This window comes from Pogoniulus pusillus, chromosome 16 (assembly GCF_015220805.1).
Source record: "Pogoniulus pusillus isolate bPogPus1 chromosome 16, bPogPus1.pri, whole genome shotgun sequence".
Classification (NCBI taxonomy): domain Eukaryota; kingdom Metazoa; phylum Chordata; class Aves; order Piciformes; family Lybiidae; genus Pogoniulus; species Pogoniulus pusillus.
In genome coordinates this window covers 3,123,583-3,129,582 of record NC_087279.1, presented here as the reverse complement: position 1 = coordinate 3,129,582, position 6,000 = coordinate 3,123,583, and positions in this window count along the sequence as shown.

The window sequence follows — 6,000 nt, the reverse complement described above, 5'->3', positions numbered from 1 at the left end:
ACTGAATGACCACTTCCAGCTGATAGCCATTTTGTGACATCTAGTACCCTATACTTATAGCCAATAATGTCTTTGTAGCCTTCTCCTTCGCAGAGTGCAGGCGGTGGACATTGATCCACTGCCCACTTAGCAGGAGCGGGAGGTGCCATAATAAAAGTTCATTCTATATCCCAGACTCTATTCTCCTCGTTTTAACCCCTCTCTGCCTTCAGGAAAATCAATGTGAAAAGCAACCCACTTATCTGACACTTCACATCCAGAAAGATACAACCCTAACAGACTGGAAGCATGAAACTGGTTTCAATAAACTAAAAAGAAAGGAAGAAAAACTAAACACCAACCAAACAACTCCCCCCACAGCCAAGAGCAACACCCTCCCAGCCAACAGCAACAACAACCTCCTGTGATGGATTTGTTGTGGAGGGCCCATACACCCAAAAATAGGCTTACAGATGCCTTGTCTTGCCTGGACATGTTTTTCTGCCCACACCAGAGGTAAACACATAAATGAACACAAAGGGGCATAACAGACCTGGCGCCATAAAGCCTGGCCTGCCCAGGGCCCCTGCTTGTGTGGTGTGGTTGTATAAGCCCATGACCCTAGCTTATGGCCCACTGGGTGCAAGGCCCATGCTAGCCCCACATTTGGAAGGTCCAGACCTGTGGCTCTCTCCTATTATGGTATGGTTTGGCTAACTGTCAAGCTATGAGGAGAGGCTGAGGGAGCTGGGGTTGTTTAGCCTAGAGAAGAGGAGGCTCAGGGCAGACCTCATTGCTGTCTACAACTACCTGAAGGGAGGTTGTAGCCAGGTGGGGTTGGGCTCTTCTCCCAGGCAACCAGCAACAGAATAAGGGGACACAGCCTTGAGTTGTGTTGGGGAAAGCATAAGCTGGATGTTAGGAAGAAGTTGTTAGCAGAGAGAGTGATTGGCATTGGAATGGGCTGCCCAGGGAGGTGGTGGAGGCACTGTCCCTGGAGGTGTTGAAGCAAAGCCTGGATGGGGCACTTAGTGCCATAGTCTGGTTGACTGGATAGGGCTGGATGATAGGTTGGACTCCATGATCTTGGAGGTCTCTTCCAACCTGGTTGATTCTATGATTTTGGTGGCCAAGGGGCCATTAATCTTGGCCCACATTTGGCAAATAGGGGTACACAGGTAAACAAGGTGCTTAGGCTCACCCCCACTGCTTTTTGCTTATGCCTGAAAAGAACCCAAAAGGATAAGCAAGCCTTCCCTATTGCTATGAACAGAAAGCCCTGCTGGAGTTGGCCACAACACCATTCTGAGGGCATTAAGAAGTATCCCCATCACTAAGAACACTGGGATTGTCTAGACAGAGAAGGCTGTTGAGCAGTGCTTGCACCTGGCTCTGCTTTCAAAACAGAAATCACAGTCAGTGACAGCACCAGTGTATCAAAATCCAACTTTAATAAAAGCCCTCAGACCTGTTCCTGCTAATACTTTCAAAATTTCCTTGTCCAGTTATCTCCAATCAGGCCTGACATTTCAGTCCTGGGGTTAAAGAGCTCCCAGTTCCATTATAGATAAGCTTACAGGTATTGATTGGAGCATTTCCCACCCCCCACGCACAAGCAGGTATCTGTAGAGGACAAAAAGTTTTCCAATCCATCACCATGTGGCAAAAGTGAAATGGCATCAGAGAACAACAGAAAGCCCAGGAACCACTCAGACTCTGCTCAAACCATTCCTTATGGCTCCAGAGGTCACCATTAGGAAGAAGAACATTTTGCAAGGATTTACATCCACTAAACCTTCACACGAAGATGCTCAGAGGGCTGCAGCAACTCTGCTATCAGGACAGGTTACAAGAGTTGGGGCTCTGCAGCCTGGAGAAACAAAGGCTTTAAGGAGACCTTATAGTGGCCTTAAGGTATCTGAAGGGGAGCTACAGGAGGGCTGGGGAGGGACTATTGACAAGGTCTTGGAATGACAGGATGAGAAGGAATGGGTTTGGAGAGGCAGAGGGGAGATTGAAACTGGATGTTAGGAAAGGGTTCTTGGCAGGGAGGGTGGTGAGACACTGGCACAGGTTGCCCAGGGAGGTTGTGGAGCACAGAAGCACCCAGTGTGATCAAAGATGACATTGGGTGCTTCTGTGCTCCACAACCTCCCTGGAGGTGTTCAAGGCCAGGTTGGATGAGGTCTTGAGCAACCTGTTCTAGTGGGAGGTGTCCCTGCCTATGACAGGGGGGTTGGAACTGGATGACCTTTGAGGTCTCTTCCAACCTAAACCATTCTATGATTCTAGAGACTGAGATCAATGTGGCACTTCAACACCAGGACTAACAGTGTTGCTGAAGGGTTGTCCTCTCAAGGGTTTTCTACCTTGGTGTGTTCCCGAGTAGGTGTGGAGCTGGAAGCTAATTAGCTTTAGCATTATTAAAGCCTTACTAAGTGCAATGCCTGTAGCTGCCTCTGTTCAGTCACTATTGTAACTTTACTTCTCCATTTCAATAGAGACCTAAATGAGCCTAGATGACCTCCTTATAGATGAAGGAGACAAAGACTGAAGACAAGACAGAGGAAAAAAGACTTTTGTGGAATACAACCAAGGGATGAAAGTCAAATCCTGATCATAGAATCATAGAATCAACCAGGTTGGAAGAGACCTCCAAGCTCATCCAGTCCAACCTAGCACCCAGCCCTATCCAATCAACCAGACCACGGCACTAAGTGCCTCATCCAGTCTGCTTCACCAGATCTAGTGTTTCAGACAGGTAACCTCCATGCTTTTAATTGGGGCACTTTTAATTCAGGCATTGGAATGAGCTGCCCAGGGAGGTGGTGGAACCACCCACCCTGGAGGTGTTTAAGGGTTGTTTGCATGTGGTGCTTAGGAACATGGTATAAGGTGAATCTTGTAGGTTGGACTTGGTGATCTTGAGGGGCTTTGCCAACCTGGATGTTTCTGTGAGATTCTGTGTCTTTTTGCACTCAGCCCAAAGTACCTATAACAATTAGTAGTTGGAGTAGACCATCTTCAGAGCTCCTTTCCAACCCCTATCACTCGGTGACATGGTCTAATTGATTGGATAGGGCTGGGTGCTAGGTTGGACTGGATGATCTTGGAGGTCTCTTCCAACCTGGTTGATTCTATGATTCTATGATCATGTTGTGATTTTTTCTGTGTGATTTCTATGCCAGCTCAAACCACTCACCAATGCTTACACTGTACATTGTCCTTTGTGAATTATTAAGGACCTCCCCCTCACAGGTTTCCACTGTCCATGTTTTCCAGTGTGTGACAACACTTTCAGGAGCATCCCAAGACAAAGGTGGTGTGAGTGTGTGAATTTGCAGTCTGGCTTATTTCTCTATCAGAACAATTGCAGAGGTGCACTCATTCAGCATTTACTTTGCCATTACTACGTGTTGTAATTTATTTTGGAATATATCTAACAAGACCAAGGGGAAACTAAGCCAATCATTTAAAAAGTAATTACCTGCAGGCTGTCCAGAGAAATAGGGTTTCACAGAGGCATTCAGCAGCAGCCTTAGCTGTGGACATTCACTAACATCATGGTGTAGGAGAGCCACTTGTATCCAAACCTATTTAATTAGTAACTCAAGCCTAACAGTTTTGCCTCCTGCATAAGCCCTGCAAAGTTCAGGTTCAATCTTGAGAAGGGTGCCTGAGTTCATAAAGATGATTCAAGATTTTGGAGAATGAAGACAATTTGGAGATTGAAGATTTTGGAGGCTCCCAGGTGACCTTCTTGTGGCCTTCCAGGATCTGAAGGGGGCCTACAAAGAAGCTGGGGAAGGACTTTTTAGGCTGTCAGGGAGTGACAGGACTAGGGGGAATGGAGAGAAGCTGGAGATGGGTAGGTTCAGACTGGAGGTAAGGAGGAAGCTGTTCAGTATGAGAGTGGTGAGAGGCTGGAATGGGTTGTCCAGGGAGGTGGTTGAGGCCCCATCCCTGGCCAGGCTGGCTGAGGCTGTGGCCAACCTGATCTAGGGTAGGGTGTCCCTGCCCATGGCAGGGGGGTTGGAACTAGATGATCCTTGTGGTCCCTTCCAACCCTGACTGATCCTATGAGTAACCAAAACCCTGTGCACAGTGCAAATGCCAAGCAGCAATTTAGGTTGCTGAACAAATGAGTTTGGAAGCAATAGATGGCACCACCTGGATAAAGCACTTCGTGGGATCAAATCACATCCCTTTGTTCAAAGGAACTTCACCCTGAGTCTCTACCTTTGTGATGGTAGGGTCTAGCTCAAGGACAAGCTGCTGCTTGAGCACAGTGGGAAGAGGCTAGATCCTATCAGTCCTTGATCTAATTCACTTTGAAAACGTTGCTAAAGACATCTTGGATTTATCTACCTTGTCTGAAGGAGAGACAGAAAACTGACACAGCCAGAAGAAGTCAGCAGTAAGCTGGAAAGCTCTGTCTCCTTTTGGAGGTGCAGAGACAGCTCTTACAAACCCCCACATGTATCATCTGAAGACATCTCCAATTTTCAGAGAGAGAAAAAAAAGAGAGAGAGAAATTATCTTCCAGATCTTTCCTCAGCCAAGTTTTTTTTGCAAGAACACCTTGGTTAAGTCACTTCTCTCTTCCAGCTTCTGCTCCAGACTATCCACTGTCTGGTTTCTAGACCAGATCCTATCTCCAAGTTAATTTTAGCCTACCACTCTGTCATGAAAGGTAAGCAAGAACTTTGCACAGTTCATTCTGAACTAAGGAAACTTTGACTACTTTATAATTCAAAGCCAGATTTTAGGCTAACCAGAGTCCCATCCTAGACTGCTGAGGTGGTTCAAGTCTCACCACATAGAGGATTAGCAAGAAGGTTTAATAGTTTAAAAGGTTTGTTCAAGGGTTTTCCAAGTGCTGGGAACATGATAATCATAGAATAGAATCAGTGAGGGTTGGAAGGGACCACAAGGATCATTTAGTTCCAAACCCCCTGCCATGGGCAGGGACACTACCCTAGATCAGGTTGGCCACAGCCTCAGCCAGCCTGGCCAGGGATGGGGCTTCAACCACCTCCCTGGGCAACCCAGTCCAGGCTCTCACCACTCTCATGATCAACAACTTCCTCCTCATCTCCAGTCTGAACCTACCCATCTCCAGCTTTGCTCCATTCCCTCCAGTCCTGTCACTCCCTGAGAGCCTAAAAACTCCCTCCCCAGCTTTTTTGTAGCCTCCTTCAGATCCTGGAAGGCCACAAGAAGGTCACCTGGGAGCCTCCTCTTCTGCAGACTGCACAGCCCCAACTCTTTCAGTCTGTGCTCACAGCAGAGCTGCTGCAGCCCTCTGAGCATCCTCCTGGCCCTTTTCTGGACATGCTCCAGCATCTCCACATCCCTCTTTTCCCAGGGGCTCCAGAACTGGATGCAAGGTTACATATCTTAAATAAGCTTGAAAGAAAATTGGGCAAAACCTCATCTTTGGTAACTTTTCCATGTTTCATCCTGACCTCTGGGAACAGACCAGCTCAGTATTCAATTTTATCATCCCTTTCTGTGTCATTTCAGGAAGATAAAGGCATAATCTTTAATAAGGTATAATACAGCTCAGAAAATCTCCATGAGAGCTTCCCAAGTTTTAATAAAAAGGGAAATCAGAGGTTCAGAAGTTTGCAATTCAGACATTTAAGTGCTGCAGCCTTGCTGAACGAACACACCGCCTTTAGAAGGGACATTTCTGAGACGTCTGTGCTCACTCCCAGCTGAAATGGGAATGTTTTAACAGCATTCATTTCCTCAGCAACTGAGAAGTACTGTTTCCAGACAGCCTTGTTAGACAGCCAATGCATAAACAAAAATCCCTTGTTTTGACACAGGGAAGATTAGATTTTCAAACGTTTCAAAGCGGTGATGAGAAGCTTGGCTTAAGCTTCTTGTAAGGGACTCTTGCTCTATTTACTCTTGATACAACCTAGAAAATGCTCTGACATTACTTAACAGGGAAAAAAAAAAACCCACCACCAAACCAAAATTAATGAGGAATTACCTAAAATTCCATTTCAA